This window comes from Ochotona princeps, chromosome 26 (genome assembly GCF_030435755.1).
Source record: "Ochotona princeps isolate mOchPri1 chromosome 26, mOchPri1.hap1, whole genome shotgun sequence".
Lineage (NCBI taxonomy): Eukaryota > Metazoa > Chordata > Mammalia > Lagomorpha > Ochotonidae > Ochotona > Ochotona princeps.
This window is the reverse complement of record NC_080857.1, coordinates 2,916,283-2,937,539: the sequence shown is the minus strand read 5'-3', so window position 1 is coordinate 2,937,539 and position 21,257 is coordinate 2,916,283. Positions and strand designations below refer to the sequence as shown.

At 59.2% G+C, this 21,257-nt stretch overlaps 1 protein-coding gene across 2 annotated transcripts in view; it reads right to left on the bottom strand.

The window, feature by feature from the left end:
* Positions 1-21,257, bottom strand: part of CCDC85C (coiled-coil domain containing 85C) — a 54,797-nt gene that overhangs the window by 10,995 nt on the left and 22,545 nt on the right. The gene's annotated exons all lie outside the window — the stretch shown is intronic.

The following is a 21,257-nucleotide window of genomic DNA, read 5'->3' as shown; positions in this document are numbered from 1 at the left end:
CCCCTCTGTGAGCCAGTTGGGTGAGGCGTCCCCCCTGCCAGGAGCCTGCTGTGACATCCCCCAGCAGCAGTCACACAGCCCAGACCCCTGTCCTAGTCACTGCGCAGCAGCACGTATAGACGGAAGGGGGAGACAGTGGCCCTGGGTCACACAAGGCCCTGGATGCCAGATACTTCAACCAACCCGGTGTGTCAAATTCCCCTGGGTGCTGTAGGTTGAGGCACACGCCCAGGGACCACACAGGGCTCCCTGCCAGAGCCTGGCCACTGTGACCCAGAGCACACCCAAAGGCCCTCAGGAGGCCCCACCCACTCCGCCAGGGAATGTCTGGCCCAGCCCAGAGCAGGAATTGGGGTGCCCCAGCCCAGCCCCCGGCAATCCCAGGAGTCAGCCCTCAGGAATGTGCAGCCTTGCAGAGGCCGGCTCTGGGTCCTCTCCCCACCTTGCACCCACAGGCAGCAGCTGGAGCAGCTCCGCCAGGTGACAGCCAAGCAAACAAGTTTCCAAGAAGTGGAGTGGCCTGTCCCCCTCACACTGATTCAGCAAGCGACTGCACCAGCCTCCCCTCTCAGGCCCGGGACAGGGACGCGGCCAGCCCCAGCATGCAGCTGTCAACCTGACTCATTCACACCCTTCTGCGGTCATGGTCACTACTGACCACAGCCCAGCCCTGCCCAGGTCCTCCTTCCACGGACTCAGTTTACTTAGGCAGCTCCCATGCCCACCCCACCCAAACCTGTGTGTCAGGCACAGCTCCACCGGCCCCGACTTCCTGTCCTGTCTCCTGCCTACAGGACGGTGTTGAAGTGCCTGCAGCCAACACTGGGCCAGTCAAGCCCACATGCCCCCAGCTCGCTCCTTCGCACTCAGGAGCCCGGTGCCCTCCTGGCCCAGGCGTGCTCCCTCCCAGATACAACATCTGGACACCTGGCTCCCCCTGCAGCCAGCACCACACTGAAGCCCCGCAGCACCACACAGCCAACGGCCCTCTTTGCCAGGTCAGCAAGTCACAGGAATAAAATGGCCCACTTTCTCCCTCACCAGCCAGGTCACCCAGCAGGTCAGGTCAGGGCCTAGCGTCTGGCTGCTCTGGGGAGGGCTGGAACACAAACAGACAAGGGGGCGTCCGTGGCTGCCAGCTACTTCCTTACACTCTGTCACGGCCCCACCTCCAGTCAGAGCTCCCAGCAGAGCCTGTACCGGAGGAAGATCAGCCTGGTACTGTGCCCAACAGCCAGAGACGGTGCTACCTGGCACTACCCTGGGCGGCCACAGAACCATGGGGTGGCCAGGCCTGCAGCAGGGCCACCTACCCTGCCGCTCCCCACGGCTGAGCCAATGGCTCCCCGCATGTCCGCCCGCCCCCTGAGGTCCACCAGCACCTCCCAGATGGACCACAGCAAGAGGAAAAGGACAGGGACGGCCATGGAAGGTCAACCCACAAGCCACCCACAGCCAGCACCTAACCTCAGGGCCCACAGCCAGGAGCTGCTCCCACTCACTCCTTTGTTGGGGCTCCCCGCTGTGTATCAGGGAACAAACCCACTCACTGGGTGGTTCTGTTTAGGAACAACTGAAGAAGCCACCCAGTCAAGACCACCCAGCCACAGCAGGGGGATCCATCCCAAATGGTTGACTCAGTCACCAAAGGACACCCACTGTGTCCACACAGCCGAGGCTGCTCCCCCAGAGCTGAGAGCACCACCCTGTCCCCGCCACTGCCTCGTGCAGGCGGCGTCTCTCCCTAGTGATATGGGGGAGAACTCGACCCCTCCCCACCACATTACAGAGTGCTGCCTGCCTGCCCAGGAGCGAGAGCAGAACAATGCCCTTGGACCCACAAGGAATCATTCATTCTTTTAGGAGAATGTGCTAAGCCAAGGTGTCACATCACATCCCCCTCCCCTCGCTGTAGTCGTCTCAGTCCACACCACGACCAGCACCTGCCCTCGCCTAGGGTCAGAGCTCAGGCAGGAGGGCACTCCAGGAGGATGGAACCCACCCCCACCCCACTCCCCAGCAGAAACTCGGGGCCCCACTGGGCGCCCAGGAACCCTAGCACTCGGGCGAGCATGTAATTAGATTAATCCTAGGGTTTACCGTGATGAGAGCTGCAGCCACGAGGGAGGCCGACGTCACCCTTGGCTCACCTCCCTGGGGGCACAGGGACCCAGGACCGGGCTGGCACGCTAAGCCCTCACACAACATTCACTTGACAACCACGCCGTCAGACAGGTCCCTGTGCTGCTCCTGCAGCTGACCACCCTAAGTGCTGGCCTGGGGGCCTTGGCAGGAAGCCATAAGACAAAGATTCAAGTGGACTGCTTGGGAGACAAGCCCAGGAAGCCAGACATGACAGGGAGAGGTCAGGCGGGGAAGGGAAGAGGCCAGTGGGAGGGAGTATCAGGCCCCCGGGATGCTGGGGACTCCAGGGACCCTGGCCTGCCCAGGGCCTCCCTGGGGGGCACTAATGCCCCAGTGCCACCTCCTGGATAATAGGCAGGAAAGGCTCCCAGGAGGGGCTGTAGGCCTGACAGGGGACTATGGGACCCAGGCTGGGATTCATCGTCTCTTCACAGACGCTGAGTCCGGGGGCCAGGACACAGTGACACAGAATGACACTGGCAGGCACAGACACCCAGGGACACAGGTGCACAATGACATCCTCTATGGGAACCCAGCTAGTGGCTCCAGGCTGCCGCAGACAGGTGCACTCCCCAGAGTCACCTCCCTTCACTTGCACTCTGTCAGGGCGGGGGGTGATAGTGGTCCAGGCTCAGGGCCCAGCCCAGCAGGGCCTTGGGTAACAGGGCTCCCCTGGGGCAGAAAATGGCTCTGAGAACAGTGACTCTCCCCAACCCTACCCCAGCTTCCAAGAGCTCGGCCTTATCTCCCTTCCACCCCGCAACCCGCGCAGGCCTCACCTGGGCAGGACATGCTGCATGGCCCACAGGTACCTGGCATAAAGCAGGTGTGCAAGTGGAAGTCTACACAGGGCACGTTCTGGGACACAGCTGTGCCACACAGAGCCACCACAGCCTGCACCTGCACCCCCGTCACAGGACAACCACTGCCCTCCAGGGCGACCCTCAACCCCCTGACCCATCCTGAACCCCCACACACAGAAGGGGGCAGGGTTGGGGACCCCACTCCCGACCTCCAACCACAGGCTGGGGACAGGAAGCAAGACGTTGTCATCCCACAAGAGCCACCAGTCACCCTGCAGGCGGACCTGACCAAGCTCCCAGGTGGGCCTGATCACAAACCAACCCCGGCCACTGCTCAGGGCAAAGCAGCGACATGAACCCCCCAGCTACAGGCGAAGAATGAGGCTCCCGGAGGTGAAGCAGCAACTGCAGGCCTATGTAAGACAGACCAGCGCATGCCAGTCTCCGCTCCCAGGCAGCCCTCCTTGCTCTCCTGGCTCAGCACCCCATACCCTAGGCTCCAGACTCCAACCACAGCATCCACCTGCCCAGGCAGCTGCAGCCTGTTTGCCAGGCCCAGCAGGTCCAGGAACCGCAGGGGCCCAGCCACCCTCAGCAAGGTGTCCTTCAGCAAGGCCCCGGGCACTGGCTGTGCGCCTCCTCCAAGGAGCCCTCTGGGCTGGGCTGGCAGAGCTGGAGGGGTCCTGCCTTCTTGGAAGGCTTGAAGGACCACACACTTTTTTTTTTTTTTTTTGATTAAGGAGTCTTTATTAACCAAGCTTGGTGATAATAGAGCTCACTAGAAATAGCAAATCACAAGTCCATATGGCAAGCCAACCAATCATAATCCATCCAGACATAATCCAACCAAACATAACCCCAAGAGGAACAAATGGTCATTACCCTGAAGTCCATCCGTTAAGCTGAAGACCTATGTCCCAGCTTCCCCAACGATACAAGTTCTCCTAAGAGACACACAACGAATAACCTGGACACACTTCCAAAGCTGCAGACACTCACCTTTCCCTGGCTTCTCTGCCCACTTTCCATCACTGCTAGGCCTCACCTCTTCTGGGACTCCTGACAATACACAGACCAGAAATAACACTGCTATATCCATTGTCCCATCTGAGCAGTACACCGGGACCATGCCCAGGGGATTACCTGTCCTGGTTCAGCCAAGAGTCGAGGTGTCAGAGCAACGGATGCACTTGACCGGAAAGAGGGATCACTTTCTGGTCACCTCTTGAACTGCCCACTCCTCGCACCCGGGGCAACCCCTAGGTCCCCAGGTCCCAGGCTGAAAGGAGCACCCAACTTCATGGCAACCCAGTGCACCAGTAGGGGACAGCAGGAGTCTCTGGAACAAGGAAGATTCCTAATGTGGCCATGGGCAGAGCAAGGGAGGTTGCAACCTTCCTCAGTGCCTGCTGGCTCATGGCCCCACTGTCCCTGGGGGACCTGCGCTAAGGATGGTCATCCAGTCTGCTCCTGCAGGAGGCGCTGCCGTGGCGTGAGCTGCCAGCACCAGGCTGCAGGGCACACTCCTGCCTCCCTGGGGAGTGTTCAAGATCATACTGCTTTCCTGGAGGCCCACAGAACCACACTCCTGGGGGGTAGGGGAGGGCTGGCCCTCCGGGTGGGCCTGGCCTGAGACAGCCAGATCCCTGTGGCGCACGCTCGGCCTGTCCCGGAGGGACCCATGCCCTGCCGGCCTTGACCACTAATTATGGGGCTGAACCTGCAGCAAGCACAACAGACACTGCCACATGCAGGCTGGAGGGAGGGAGCACGCGGTGCCAAGCCTCGGGAGGCACAAAGCACACAGCAGGCTGGCTCCGGGGACACAGGGACGGGAGGGCGGCTCCCGCACCGACATCAACCAAGTGCCTCTGCTGGGGCCAGGAGCTGCGTGAGGCCACAGTGGGGCCAGTGACATCCCCACAATCCCAGCTGCATCCAGGGTCAAGAACGAGAAGAGCGTGTGTGCTCAGGGGACACTCCAGCGCCCGGTGGCGGGTGGGGCAGGATGAGGAAGCGGGGTGCAGGTGTGGCCAAGGCGGACAGGAAGCAGCGAGGGGTGACCTGGCAGGGCCCTCGCCTGTGGATGAGCCGCCACACAGTGGGAATCCAAGACTCCAAGTACAAGGAGGATGGGGGGTGCCCTCGGGGCCAATGCTGGCAGCAGAGCAGCGACTGGAAAGGATTCCAGGCGGAAAAGCCCAGAGGCATGGCGGGACACACTGGATCCCAGCAAAAGATCAGGCATGGCCCCCTCGTGCTGGCTGATGGGGGTTATACACAGCGCATGGTCTGTGCATGGAGGCCCCAACCTCACACAGCGCACACTGCACTTCCAGGGAGAGAGAGGGCTGTGTGGGACAAGGGCCTGATGGTCCTACCCCGTGAAACCCAGAAAAGCTGATGTTGTGGAAGTAGGAAGCAGGACAGAGGTCGCTGGAAGCTGCGGATGGAGGGGCAGGACAGGCTGGTCAAGCAGACACAATGGGGCAGTCGCAGAACAAGTACTGATGCTGTGCACAGCAAGTGACCACAGGGAACATTCCTACACCACACACAGGCAGGACGGGCATTCCGCGTAACAAGACACCATCTGGGAAGGCAGTGTCCCATTTCAGCCTCTGGGTTCAAATCCCAGCTCTGCTCCCAATTCCAGCTTCCTGCTAATCACACTCAACGAGACAGCAGGTGCCAGCCTCCACGTGGGAGACCAGGCCAGCCCAGCAGCTGTAGGAATCTGGGAAGCGAGCCCAGATTGGAGAGTGTTTTTAAAACTCAGCTTCGAAGAGGATTTTGAGTGTCCTAACAAAGAAATGCTAATTGTGTGGGGGAGATGGACATACCAACATCCCAGACTACATGATCACACGGAGACTACATACAACACAATGTACCCCGCAAATACACGCTAGCACATACCAATCTGAAACGAGAGCAAATCAATTTAAAAACATATATGGGGAAAACTTCACATCTTGGCCTTTTCTGAACAAGTACAAACCCTGTGGGAAGGCAGCCAGGCAGCCAGGCCCACACACCCCAGGATCCCACAGCTGCAAGCTTACAGAGCATCCAAGTGCACCCACAGCTCCCAGCCTGTGACCACGCAGACCAAGAGTGACTGCTGAGACATGGGGGTGCCCTTGGGCGTGACAAAGGCATCCTGGAAAACCACCGAATAGCACAGAACAATGAGAATACAGATCTGCATACACACACATACTCAATAAAGCTGTAGTTAGGGGTCCAGTGCTATACTCCAGCAGGGTAAGCCACCACTTGCAATAACACCCCTGGGAGCACAGCCAGTGACGGCCCGAACACCTGGGCCTCTGCCACCCACAAGGGAGCCCTGGACAGAGTTCCTGGCTCCTGGCTTTGGCCTGGCACAGACCTGGCTATGGCAGCCATTTGAGGAGCGGACCAGGAAATGGAACATCCTTCCTTTCACTCCAGTGCTCTGCCTTCTAAATGAATCAATCTTCTAATTAAATAAAGGTTTTACTAAAAAACAGTTAAAATACTGGGGGGTGGACATCTGGCATAGCCTCAGGATGTTTCTCATATCGGAGTGCCAAGTTCAAGTCCCCAGTCAGCTTATGATTGAGCTTCTGGTCAAAGTCAGGCACCCTGGGAAGCAGCAGATGATGGCTCAAGTGCGTGGCTCCCTGCCCCCACACGGGAGACTGATGATGCCCCAGGACCCCAGCTCCGGCTCGGCCAGCCCTGGCTGCTGTGGGCACTGCTGGGCTGTCCTTGACTGCTTTCCCAGGCCACAGACGGGGAGCTGGAAGGGAAGTAGGGCTGCTGGGATTAGAACGGGCACCGACATGGGATCCTGGCGCGTGCAAGGCGAGGACTTTAGCCGCTAGGTTATCACGCCAGGCCCTCCCCACCTTTCAAAGAAGAAATGTTTTTGAATTTTTGGGCTTTTAAATAAGAATGGATTTATCTTTTCTAAAGATTCATTTATTTTTATATGAAAGATTTTACAGAGAGAAGGGCAAGCAGAGACAACAGGGTCTTCCATGTGCCACAAGAGCCAGAGCTGAGCTGATCAGAAGACAGGAGTCAGGTGCTTTCTCCAGGTCTCCCATGCAGGTGCAGGGGCCCAAGGACTTGAGCCATCCTCCATCGCTTTCCCAGACCACAAGTAGGAAGCTGGATTGGAAGTGGAGCAGCCAGGACATGAACCAGCCCCCATACGGGATGTCACAGGGGGGAGGATTAGCCTACTGCGCTAATCAAGAAACAAAAACAAACCATAAAGATAAAAATATAAAAAAAAGCACAAGACTGGGGCCCAGAAAGAGGAGTATGGCAGCACGGTCAGAAGCAAGTAGGGCCTGGGAGGCACTCCACACAGGTCCCAGCCCCAAAGAAAAGGGACAGGAAGAGAATGCTGTGGAATTCCTACACACCGGGTTCAGGAGTGACCTGAGGAGGAGGAAGGCTCCAGGTGCAGGTGCAATGAGGAGACACAGGGGGAGACAGTGAGGCACCAGCTCAGGGGCCAGGCCTGCAGTGCCCCGCTGTGTGGGCGTGAGACCAGCAGGTGGCCGCTGAGGGCCAGGTCCACCTCCCTGCAGCTGAAGACACTCAGCAGGCTGCAGGACGGCTGCCCCAAGCACCTGGCAGCTCTGACATCACTGCAGAACTGGAAACCGCCGAGGTGGCCTCCAGGGAGAGCAGCTAGAATGTGGCTTAACCAAACACCAGAAGGCATGACGCCGGGAAAAAATGAAGGAACCAATCATACATACCAACATGGCCCCAGCTCAGAGTAAAGTCTCCAAAGACACGCAACATGACACCGCTTATGTGACAAGCTGCACGATATTGTCATGTACTGAAGACACCTGCTGGCCAGAGGAAATCAACCCCCAGGCGCAGCAGGATTACCAGTGGCCGGGGCTGTTCCTGGGAGGCTGGAAGGGGACGTCCAGAGCAGGCCTGGGTGCTACAGTCACATTTGATTTCTTAGCAGAAAAAGATGTTAACACAAATACTTTCTGTTGACGAGGCAGTAAGGGTGGGCTGGGGGCCACGCCATGCTCACCCTCCTCCACGCTTCACCCTATTTATAAATAAGAACAAGGTGAAGCAAGGGCAGGGACAGCACGGCCTCCAGAAGATGCTGCCCATTCCTGGTGCCCCAGGTCCCCCCCCCAACACAACTCTGATGCTACACGTGTCCTCCTGATGTCGCACATCTCCTACTCCAACCCAATTTCTGGTGCCAGCCAATTCCCAGATTGCTCAAAGAAAAGCCTGTTCACAGAGGCTCTTAGAACTGGTCCTCCTCCCCACCCCATGGGGGGAGGCACCCACAGGAGCGGGGTACTCATACGGAGGCCTGGAGGCGGGAAGCCCCTGGCCGGCACACAGGGACCACAGCAGTTCCCTCTCTGCCCAACCTAGCTGTGACTTAGGCCGCTTCCCACGCCCAGGCCCCCAAGAAATGAGGTCAGGAGGCCTAGATAATCCAGAGGGCGCAGAGGGCGAGCATAGGCGTGCCTTGGTCTCCTGGGCAGCGGCGTCCCTGCAATTAGGCAGACAGCAAGGGCCTGCCTGGTCACAACTGACGCCAGCTCAGGCTTCCCACTGCAGGGTGACCGCTGACCAAAGCCAAGGTGAGCCTAGCTTTATGGGGCCAGCCTCCCCAAGGTCCTGGGGAGGAGGAAATCCCATGGCAAAGCACCAGCTCCTCTCATGCCCAGGCTCGCTGCAGGAGGAGGCGAGGGGCACCATACGAGCCAAGAGGCTTTCCATACGAAGGGGGCCGTGCCAGGCAGGCTGGGGAGGGAAGGAAGCAGGTCCAGCCCCAGCTGTATCAACACCCTCTCCACGACCCTCAGGCCTGGGCTTCCCCAGTGGCAGCACAGGAGCCCCTCTCCAGGAAACTCCCAGCCTGGTTTTGTCCACTGCGGGCAGCAGAACAATGTTCCCCCCAAAAAAAGGTACCTGGATCAGGAGGAGTCCAGGACAGGGCGCCCCAGCCCACGAGCAGGGAGGCGGGGGAGAGGAAATCAGGCTGGGGAAGGCGGGGCCATGCTTCTCCCAGGAGCTCTGGAGGCGGGCGAGCCCTATGACGCCTTGATTGACACCTGGATTTTTAGTTTTTCTGAGCCCCAGAACTGCAAGTGACACCAACCCAGGAACTCGAAGTCATCACTGTGACAGCTTTCTGGCTTTTACACTCTGAGCTTCCATCTCATTTAAAAACAAGGTGAGAGGGGCCAGCACTGTGGAGCGGAATGCTGTCATCCCACATCAGAACACGGGGTCCAATCCAGCTCCCTGGGCCCCTGCCACCCACGAGGGAGACCCAGACGGAGTTCCAGGCTCCTGGCTTCAAGTGAACCAGCACAGAGAACTCTCTCCAACTGCGCCTTTCAAATAAACAAATCATTTTTTTTTAATTGACGCAAGAAGCCCACCTTGGAAGCTGGCTCTGATACCTCTGCAAAGTGGCAGGGACCAGGCAGACACTGAGCAACCACCTCAGGCCCCTCCTCTGCCCACACTCTGTCTGCAGGACCCTGCCAGGAGCAGACACCTCCATGGGCGCACCTGTCACAGAGCTAAGGCCAGGTCTCGGGAGCCCACTACACACAACGGCACTGAACCACAGCAGGCCTGGGCCAGGCCACACCAGCTTTGCCCCAGCCTCCTCTGCCAATCAGGCAGGCTGTCCCCAGCTATCGCTTGATGGAATGGGCGTCACCCTATTCCAGCGCAGTCATGCTAAAAGGCTACTTGAAGCCAACAAGGTATCAAGGCATCATTCACTCATAATGCAAACACTCTCCTCTGGTTCAACTTGGAGAACGCCGCAAAGCCTGGGTAATGGCCCCACTAAGCCAGGTGTGGCGTGTGACCACCAAGGATGGCTCTCCAAGTGGCAGAGGACGTATCCCTCTGGCTGTCACAGAGCCCCAGGGACTGGGTGAGGTCACCGTGGATCTGAACAATGGATTCCGAGGGAAATGACCACCCGCCCAATCCTGTTCTTAGGGGGTGCAGTGCCAGGGCCCCACCCAAGGCCACAGGATGAGGAGGAGGTGGGCAGAGCAATCAAACCAACCAGTGAGGGAGAGAGCATGTGAGCCTGTGAAGGAGGGAGGGAGTGAGCAGGTGAGTGGGTGAGCAGGAGAGGGAGTGCCTGAGCGGTAACCAGGCAGGTGAGTGAGTGAGCTAAGCACAGGAAGGGGAAAGTAAGCACGGACAGGAGCCAACCCCTCGGCCGGGTTCAAAGCCCCAGGACATAGGACTTCAGGACAGCACAGATCAAGCCCTGGCAGGAGGGCAGATCCAGTGACGGCAGCAGGAGATGGACCGACTTGGCCACAGCCATGGCCCTGGCCTGGCCGGCGAGGAGGGCAAACAGGAAGTCTTGTTCCAAGGCCATCCAGAAGTCAGACTAGAAGGCAGACAGGGCAAACCCTGAAGCTCTACGGTGCAGGAGGGGGCCCTGGAGGAGGGCAGGGGCACAGCAGGAAACCCTGCACCCCTCAAAGGCACCCAGCCCAGGGGTCCATTAGACTGGAACCCACCCCAGCCTTGGTGTCCCTCACTGCAGGGGGAGGTCCCCAGGAGCACGCACCTGTACCACAGGCCCTGACTGACCCTTGGTGTCTGAGCGCTCAGAGGACTGCCTGCCCGCTCTCCGTGCTGCCACCTCTCCATGCCCGGCTGCTTGCCGTTGCCCAGAAAGTGCAGCTAAAGTACAGCCCTTTGGACCAAACTTCTCCCACACGGTGCAGCATGAGCTTCCGGGGTTCAAGGGACATCAGCTTCCCCTAGAAAACCCTCTACTGTCAACATGGCTCCTGGCACCAGAAAGCCAGTGTATGGCTCAAAACAGGACCAGTAGGTTAGGAGTGCAAGGTCACCGGCTCGTCAGGGCCTCAGTTACCACCAGCCATGGGGGATGGGCCAGGGCACGATCTGCAATGGAGGAAAACACTAGGGCCCACCCAGGGATAGGCCAAGGGCAAGGCCAGGAGAGGCCTGGGGGCGGGTCTGCACAACAGCAGCCTCTAAGAACCGCTCCAAGGACACTCAGATCCCACATCAGAGGCCTGTTTCAACTCCAGCTCCACTTCCCAGCCAGCTCCCTCCTAAGCAGCAGGCGATGGCTCAAGTCCTTGGGTCCCTGCCACCCATGCTGTACAATCAGACTGAGTTCTGGGTTCCTGGCTTCTGCCTGGTCCAGCCATAGCTGGTGTCCGAGACATTCGGGAAGTAACCCAGCCTTGGGAGCTGGCCCTCTCTGACTTCCTAATAAATAAATTCAGAATCTAAAAAAGAGAGAGAGGCCTGGGGTCTGCCAGGCCTCTCCACAGTCACAAAAACTCTTGTCCCACTTCTGACTGGGGGACCTAACCCAGTGACCCACATGGCCTCCTCATCTGTAATCAGGGAGGATGAAGTGCCCCATGGGTCCGGCCAGGCCAGGCCCTGTCAGGGAAGAATGGTGGCCAGCCCCTGAGCAAGCTTGGCCCGGGGGGGTCAGGGTGCAGGAAGGAAGGTGGAAGCCCTGGCTGGGCTGTACACTGCGGCCAAAGTCAGGGAAAGAACTCAGTGCTCGGGGTAGAGGAACCACCCATGGGAACAGCCACCAGGACTCCCCTTCCGGACAGTGGCTGGGACTCTAGGGTAGGGGGGCCACGGTGCTGCCCTGTCACCCTGGAAGCAACCTACTCTGGCACTCTCCAAAGGTGTGGATGGCCAGAGCATCAGGACAGCTCTGCGAGGCAAGGGCTACAAAGGCGGTCTTCAGTAAATACCTGGGCACCTGTGCGGAAGGGCACAGTCCGTGCACCAGGGGCCAGGGCTCAAGTGCTGCCCCTACCATCACCACCACCTTGCTGTGTGACTCTAAGCAGGCCTCCTGCCCTATCTGGGCCTCAGAACGGCAGCCCTCAGCAGAGGGCCAACAGAGCCAACAGCAGGTGCAGGTGAGCACAGATGAACATGGGCCTGTGGAAGTAGCAGAGCAAGGTGCCAGCCGACCCACAGGGCTGTTTCTTTAAGAAAATGAGGAACAAGATCAGACCTGAAGGTCGGGAGAGCAAGGCAGGATGAGGTCAATGTTTGGTTAGCAACAGAACAAACAGGCCTGGCTCCTGCAGGAGGGGCGGGGTGCTGGAAGGCACCACTTGCAGGTGGCAGTGACAGCCAGGCTGCCCAGAACTGTACCCAGCCCACTCCTGGTCTCAGCAGAGACGCGTATGAGGCCTCGGGATGGGACCCTCGGAGCCCTGCAGGTTGCAAAGGTCAGCCTGTCCTAATATCTGCTGCCAATGGCCTGACCCCAAAGGTGTCTGAGGACACAGCCCAGGACAGAACGGACTCGCTCCCACCCTGCAGCGCCCCCGAGGATCACGTGTTGGCCACCAGAGCCTCTGCGCTCCTCGCTCACAGCCAGCTGTCTGGCCCAGGCCAGGTGGCACCAGCAATCGCGCTGAGAGCAGGGGTTACAACCCCCTGGATAAAGCAAGAATCCGTGAGCCTGCTCCAATAACAGGGCAGCCACACACAGGTCAGCGAGAGAGAGGATGCCCACCCGCAACGCCGACGACCCCACGCGGCAAGAACCACGGACAAGGCAGACACTGCTGTATCCAGGTCTCAGACAAGTGCAGGCAGGATGACTGGAGGCCCCAGGATCTGCACGAAGTGGGGTACATTAACTTCTAGGGCCTGTAGGTATAGAGGTCAAGTCCACAGAGCAGCATGGGGGCAGGTGGCCCCTGTGGGGCGTCTCACAACGCATCATTTCCAGGCTGTGCCTGCCCAACACACGCCAACAGGGACGCATCAGGCAGAGCCACAGTGCCGTCCATGCTCCTCATAGAGGCCCAGGGAAGCTGCAAGCCTGCACCGCTCTGAGCCCAGACCAGAGCCCACGGGGCTCCAGGGCTCCACGGCAGCGCAGGCAGTGTCTTCACTGGACTCCTAGGGCTGCTACGAGAGGTGTGGGAGCTGCAGCTCATCTGTAAACACAGAAACAAGAGAGAACACCTCGGGTACAGCAGCTAGCCGCGGTGCACCACCAGGAGCTCCTGCCGTGCTTCCTGCTGCCTCCCTGCAGCAAAAGAAAAAGGGACCCCCCACACCAGCACTCAGGGGACCTGGCGGGAGGTGCTGGATAAAGCCCTTCGCCACCCAAGCCGACATAAGAATCCATTACTTGCTATTATAGGTTTATAGGGAGGCTCGGCTGCACCTCTTCACCAAGCAGCAGGTGCCACAGCCAGGACCTGGCACGAGGCTCTGCACCAAGCTCACGCACCAGAGGCCTGCAGGTTTCTGGGCAGAGCAAAGCAGCAGGCCCCAGGCCAAGGCTGGATGCTGGTCCCTTAGGACCCCAAGCAGGGAGGGCGCAAGCACAAGGCCCCTCAAGTCTCATCATCAAACGCCTGCTCCCAAGGACAGGCTGCCCCGGCGTGGAGGCCACAAGAGAGAGGCTCCCCCAACCACCCCTACGGAGATGCTTCAGTAGGCAGCTCTTCCAGGCCACTACCAGGGGACCTGAGAGCCAGGCTGTGGTGACAGCAGAGATGTGCCCTCGCTGCCAGTGCTGAGCAGAGAGCCAGCGTGCTGCAGCCCTCGTCCCTCCCAGCATGCATGACACAGGTGAGCGTGGGCCACAGCCCAGAAGGACAGGCCCTTTAGCTCAGCCCCGTCTTCCTCAGCCGTCTGCAGCCGGCCTTGGCACCACCAAACACCTCCATGTGTCTCTGAGTCTCGGGTCGACTGCAGGCTGACCTCCGCTGGACCTTCCACCCAGGTACTGGTGTATGCAACACAGGACTGCCGCTAGGCTACTGCACCAGCCCCAGCTCCTAAGCTTCTAATCCAGTTTCCTACTGAAGCACCCTGTGGACAGCAGTAGGTAAGGAAGACTCAAGTGCCTGGGGCCCAGGTGGAGCTCGTGGCCTGCTGGCTTCAGTCTGGCATACCCCTCATAGGCCCAGCTGTGAGGACCCCTCGTGGGCCCAGCTGTGTGGACCCCTCGTGGGCCCAGCTGTGTGGACCCCTCGTGGGCCCAGCTGTGAGGACCCCTCGTGGGCCCAGCTGTGTGGACCCCTCGTGGGCCCAGCTGTGAGGACCCCTCGTGGGCCCAGCTGTGTGGACCCCTCGTGGGCCCAGCTGTGAGGACCCCTCGTGGGCCCAGCTGTGAGGACCCCTCGAGGGCCCAGCTGTGTGGACCCCTCGTGGGCCCAGCTGTGAGGACCCCTCGTGGGCCCAGCTGTGTGGACCCCTCGTGGGCCCAGCTGTGTGGACCCCTCGTGGGCCCAGCTGTGTGGACCCCTCGTGGGCCCAGCTGTGAGGACCCCTCGTGGGCCCAGCTGTGAGGACCCCTCGTGGGCCCAGCTGTGAGGACATTTGGGGAATGAGCCAGCAGATCAGGATCTCTATCTCTGTTTCCTTTATTTTTCTTTTTTTTTTTTTAAAGATTTATTTTATTTTTATTACAAAGTCAAATATACAGAGAGGAGGAGAGACAAAGAGGAAGATCTTCCGTCCGATGATTCACTCCCCAAGTGACCACTATGGCTGGTGCTGATCCAAAGCCAGGAGCCAGGAACCTCTTCCGGGTCTCCCACGCGGGTGCAGGGTCCCAAGGCTCTGGGCCGTCCTCGACTGCCTTCCTAGGCCACAAGCAGGGAGCTGGATGGGAAGTGGAGCCACCAGGATTAGAACCAGCGCCCATATGGGATCCCAGCGCATTCAAGGTGAGGACTTTAGCCGCTAGGCCACAGCGCCAGGCCCTGTTGCCTTCATCTCAAATAAATAAAAATCAATTTAAAATATTTAAAAGCCAAATACTGCAGGGAAGGAGCAGTAGCCGCCCTTGTCGGGAAACCCATGTACACCTGTCCAACCACGGGGACTGCCAGGTCCACCTGAGAGCGGGCAGCGAGACTCACAAGTCCAGCAGGTGCCACTGGCCATTGCCACAGGATGCTCCAGTGCCATCAGATGACAATAGGAAGCTCCGCTCAAAGTGGAGGGGCCAGTCCCCACTTGGTCTCCCAGGGAAGAGTTCAGGGCAGCCCATAGGAGCACTGGTTCAAGTCCCAGCTGCCCTACTTCCAGTTCAGGGGCCTTTGGAAAAGTAGGGTTAGGGTGAGCCTCCCCACCCTGCCCCAGGTAGCCCCTCACCACCGCGGCAGCTTCCCTTGTTTGCGGGAAATGGAGAGAGAGGCATGTGCTCCACCGCCCAGGGGCCCCTGGCCTCAGCCTTTCCCTAAGCACTACACTCAGGGGCAGCCCCACCCTTGGGCCCCAGCACCTCAGCTTCTGGCACCCCAGGCACCCCCACCCCACCCCTATCAGAGGCCTCCAGAGCTGGCCCCATTCTGTCTTTCTCAATCAGTCACTTTAAGACGTGGCCCATTTCACTCCACACAGGGGGAGCTGGCAGTGCCAGCGGGCTGAGGCACCCCTAGGGTTCCCCTTGTGGTGGCAGGTCGCACAGGGTCGTGCACTGAACTGAGAAACCCCTGGAGGGGGAGCTGCAGAGGGGCTCTGCAGTCACAGCCTCAGCCTGGGGAAGCCCAGCACCCCCTCCCATCATATACCAAGACCACCCCAATCTGCCCTGACACCCAGCCAACAGCTCAGTCTGAACCTGCTTGAGCCCAGAGGCTCTCGGCCAAGTCCCTCCTCCAGGGCCAGAGGAGGGGGCCGGGGGGAGATGCAGGACATATCCCACCGGCTGGACAAGACCACCGGCTGTGCGAAGCCCCTCCCCCACTGCTACCTCCACCGCTGCCTGCTAGGTGTCAGGGTTCCCTCCTCCCTCCGCGTCCCGCCCTGGGTGGAGAAGGGGTGCTTGACACTGCTACTGGGAGCGTCTCGTGCTCAGAGCCAGGCAACCACGTAACACTGGCAAGACTTCTCCCCCAGCCCAGCCCCAACTTGAAAAGACACCAGAGCTGGTGGGGCCATAGCCAGGAGCACCCACTGGCAGAGCCTGGACACCCCAACATGTGGGCAGACCCCAGCAGCACCCACACAGGAGCCTCCTCCATGCTGGGCCTCAGAATGAAGACATCAGCAGCTGGCATCCCATAGGAGCGCTGGTTCAAGTCCCAGCTGCCCCACTTCCAATCCAGCTCCCAGCTAACGCACCCGAGGCCTTGGGCTCCTGCCACTCATGTGGGAGACCTGGATGGAGCTCCAGGCTCCTGGCTCCAGCACAGCTCCAGCACAGCCCCACCCCAGCCACTACAGCCAGTGGGAAATGAACTAGCGATGGAAGATCTGTCTTGCCCTCTCTGTAATTCTGCTTTTCAAAGAAACAGATATAGCTTTAAAGGAATAAAAAAAAAAAGACACCAGCCAACGAAAGTGAGGGCAGTAGCAGAGATGGCCCATGGGGACCTGGCACCCTCCTTCCTGCCCCTCCCCCTGGGCTACCACACAAGGACCATGGGTTGCCTCTGTGTTGCCCTCAGCTCCATCCAACCAGAGGCCTGTCCCGGTGCAAAGACCCACCCGGGGCCCAGGCCTGCCCCATGTTTTGCTTCTACTGGGCAAGAACTTGACCCTGGGCTTGTCTCTGCTGGTGATAGACAAGGGCTGTGTCCAGCCAGGTCCACCCTCTAGCAGGTTCAAGCCCTAACCCAGTATCGACAGCATCAGATCTGCATATACCTGAGCCCCAGAGGAGGGCAGCTGTGCTACTGGGGGTGGGCACACAGTCACGGGGCGACAGCTCAACACAGGCCCTCGGAGGGACAGTCCAGCCACACAGGGCCAGAGCTGGTGTGCATCAGGGCAGGCCCACACAGCCAATGAGATTTTCAACCTTCCTGAGAGAGAGCCAGCTCACAGGGAAAGCGGCTTATCCAGGACAGGTGCCCCCTGCCAGGGTGCTGCATGTGCCAGGAAGTTCTCATGGGAACAAGAGGCCATGGCAGAGCCTCCTCCTCCCTGCCCCCATACCCCTCACTTCACACATGTACATGTATTGACACATGGGGATACACACACTCACACACACACAGACATGCTTCTGTACTCCCACGACATCATATGCACCCGCACGCAGCTGTGTGAGCAGTCACACTCCCATGCATGTTTGCGCACGCTCAAATCACACACGTGTGCATGGATATGCGGTTAGTCACACCCACACATACTCATGCACACTCAGTCACTCCAGGTCCTGACAGGGGAAACAGTGCAGCACTGAGAAACAGGCGGGGTAGTCTATTTTAATTATTAAAGCAGCAGGCACTCACTCTTGAGCCATCTATACACCACTTAATTACCCTGCACGTAAAACTGCCGACACATCTTAGAAGGGTAGTAAATCAGTTTGGCGGCAGAGTTGTGGAAAACCCTGGAGTTGAACATCGGGGCTGGGAGGAGGCCAGCCCTCGGCTCCACTGGCCAGGACAGCCACAGGGCCACTGTCACCGGGGCAGACAGACCAGCTCCTACCAGCCAGGCGTGTGCTGGGAAACAGACAACCTCCCTCCCTCTTCTCGGTCCGTTCCTCGGCCAGGGCCCCTGTCCCGCTGCACTCCGGCCTTTGTGGGATGGACAATAACCTCAGCAGATGGCGTGACGTGCCGAGCGGCCCCCACACATCCATCGCTCATGCTGTCAGGACCCTGCAAGGCCGTGGGCAGGAGATCTGGGAACAGGACCAAGCCACACCCCTTGCCCTTGGCCTGCCACCCCCTGCTCCCTCAGCCCCTGGGCATGGGCAGCTTCTAGCACACATCCCAGCTAGGCCGTCTGGAGCCGAAGGCCAGAAACAGCCCTCCAGGGAGAGTGGGCAGAACTGCAGGAGGCCAAGACCCCAAGAAGTGGAGCGCATGAGAGACAACAGGCACGGCGCTGCCTGTGGAGATGCCGGCTGCTCAGTGCCTCCATCAGCCCCGGGCCTGCGCCCCTGGTCGCAGCACACATGTCCAAGGTCCAGGACAAGGCCCAGAGCATGTGCGCAGGCACCAGTCCTGCAACTCCTGGGCTGTCCCTGCCTCGGCCACCATAAGCACCCTCCTTGGAGGAGGACTTGCAGGACGAAGTTCAAGGGTGGGGCTGCCCCAGATGGAACCAGGCCCCTGCAACTGACTAGAAATTACCCACGTGCCCTCCGGTGTGGGATCCACCCCTTGCCACCTAAAGCGGCCCCTGTCATCACACGTCCCACACCACCTCCTCACCACCCATTGGTCCTCCTATTTGGAAACACCCCAGCCTACACCCACCCCTCCACCACATGACTGATGGGAGCAGGTGGAAAAGCCAGCAGCAGCAGGATCCACTGACCTCACCACACACCTCAAGCTGTCTGGGTCCTCCCCAGGCTCAACATGTGCTCAGTTCTTCTTCTCGGAGGCCCCTCCTCCATGCAGCCTGCCAGGACTGCCCTTCCAGGCTGTAGCCACCCTACCTACCTGCTTAGTGCACCAATGCCACTGACATCTTTTGATCTGTTCATCTCTCAGCCACTCCCCACCCCTACTCCCTCCATCAGCCTCTACCACTGGACCCCAAGACCCCCAAGTGCAGGACCTCCCTCTTAAAAAAAGATTTGTTTTATTTTTATTGAGCAGATCTACAGAAAAAAGAAAATACAAAAAAAGATCTTCCATCCGATGGTTCACTCCCCAAGTGGCCGCAACAGCCAGAACTGAGTTGATCCGAAGCCAGGAGCCAGATCTTCTTCCAGGTCTCCCACATGGGTACAGGGACCCAAGGCTGTGGGCCGTGCTCAGTTGCTTTCCCAAGCCACAGGCCGAGAGCCAGATGGTAAGTGGAGCAGCTAGGACATGAACCAGCACCCATATGGAATACTGGTGTGTGCAAGGCAAGGATTTAGCCACTGAGCTATCACACCAGGCTAGAAATAAAATACATCTTTTTTAAAAGGGCAGGAAGTTGGTGCAGGTGCTAGTCTGCCCGGGCCCATTTCACCCACACTGGGTACAAAGTCCGGTCATCTAGGTCTCCCTGGCCACCATCCAAATGACATTTTCCTTACAGAAAGCCAGCCATCTGGCCAACAAGGCCTTCTGGACACCCCGGACTGAGCCATAAGCACTGGGCATGGAGGGAGGGCGGCTCATGGGAGCAGACGCGGGAGTCGGTGCTCGGCAAGGGATGTGCGCTTGGTGCCAGAACGCTGCAAAACAGCTCAGAATCGGGGCAGAGTGGCCGTCTGCTCCCCAGGGGACATGGGCCCCGTCCTGGAAACCTCTGGTCTGGAGTCACAGGACCACACAACTGTGCTCCAAATTCATCACCGACCACATGTTTCCCTGGCGCCCAGCCAGTCCGGCAATGAGATGAGGGACCAGTTCCCCAGATGACCACCCCTGACTCCGCTTCCCACAGTCACCTCAGGACCACCACCTCTCCAGCTGCTGGGAGGGAGGGGCCAGAGAGGTCTTCATCCGCCCAGAAGGTCTAAAACCTACGGGCAGGGCAGCTGCCTGGGACAGAGCCGCAGGACAGAGCTGCCCTCCGCCCTCCCCACCCCTGGAGGCCTGGGGGAGGGCAGGAGCCACGGGTACTGAGCATCCTTGCAGGGCAAGCAACCAGGAGGGCCTTCCCGACTCACCATGGGTCTTGTTCTGGACACAATGGCCAAGTGACTCACCTAGGGACAGGAGGGGGCGGCATCTCAGAGGGAGCTGAGATGCCCCAGTCCCATTAGGGTGCCTGGCTTTCCTCTGGGCTCCAGGGGCCACATTCTCATCAAGTCACTTTAGGGTGGGGATGAGTGCCAGTGTGTGGCCCAGCTGCCTAAGCTGTTGCCTGGCTTTCAATCCAGCTTCCTGCTAACATGCATGGGAAGGCAAGGAAAGGTGACCCCCCCATGCTTGGACCCCTGCCATTCATACAGCAGAGCAGCACAATTCCTAACACCTGGCTCCAGCCTCACCCAGATCTGGCTGCTGCAGCAAACCAGCAGACAGAGGAGATAGATATATACATATATATATATATATATATATATATATATATATATATATATATATATGTATATGTGTGTGTGTGTGTGTGTGTGTGTATGTGTGTGTGAGAGAGAGAGAGAGAGAGAAGCCAAGGGGAGCTGAGAGAAGGGAAGGTCCCCAGGGAAGAGGCCTCCAGGCAGGGCTCCAGAGCAGCCTGGGCCACATGCTGACACACAGAAGCATGACTGCCCGCTGTGTTAGTATTAGTGGTTTGGCTAGGAGCCAGAGGCAGGCTCCGAGGAAAGGGCAGGTGAACGTGGCAGTGGGTCCCTGAGCCAGCGTCTGCCCCCCTCGGGGAGGGTCAGTGCGAGCCAACCCCACCCCCACTGCCGACCAAGCCCTGGCCTCAAACTCAGCCACACAGGCCCGCAGCAGAAGGAGCCACATGATCCAGCCCCTCAGGTGTAGATTTCAGGAGAAACCACAGAGGTTCCCAGGGGAACAAGAAGCCACTGCTGGCGGCTGGCACTGCGGCACACCAAGTTAAGCTTGGCCAGTGGTATCAACATCCCATGTCGGGGACAGTTCTAGTCCCAACTGCTCCACTTCCCATCCAGCTCACTGCTGATCACCTGGGAAAGCAGCAAAGAATGGCCCAACTCCTTGGGTCCCTGTACCCACGAGGGAGACCAAGAAGAAGCTCCAGGCTCCTGGTTACAAAGCAGCCTAGCTCTAGCCATTCAAGGCCCTGTGGGAAAGCAACCAATGGATGGAAAATCTCAATCTCAATCTCTCTCTCTCTCTCTCTCTCTCTCTCTCCCCTTCTCTGTAATTCCTGCCTTTCAAACTCACACAACACAGGGATCCTGAAAACCAGAAACTAACTGGCACATGGAGTACTTGCCCAACTGGCTCTCACAATGCCCCAGCCTGACCCAGGGCCTGCTGGCCACCTTGCCCCACACAGCACCTGGTCACTGCCCAGGAATCCAAGCCCCACCAGGCTGTCCATGCACCTTCACCACAGCCCTGCAATTCCTGACCCCACCCGGACAGGGCCCCAGAGAGGCTAGCCACACCCGTGGTCCTGTGGCAGCCAGCCCAGGGCCCTTCCTCCAGCTAGATTCGGGATGGTCAGGAATGTGGGGGTGGGGGTCATCTGTGGAGCTCCCTGCAGGCTAGGCCCCCACCACACCCCCCTCCTCCTCAACCCTCATCACCCCCCCACCCCCCGTGGATGTTAGAGGAGCCACAGCAGGGAGCACAAACAGTCCACACAGAGGTCAGGGTGGGAGGGCCCATGCAGCTGGGACCCCAGCTCCAAGCAGGGGACCTTCAGGTACCACTCTTGCTTATCTGATGCCATCCTCCCACT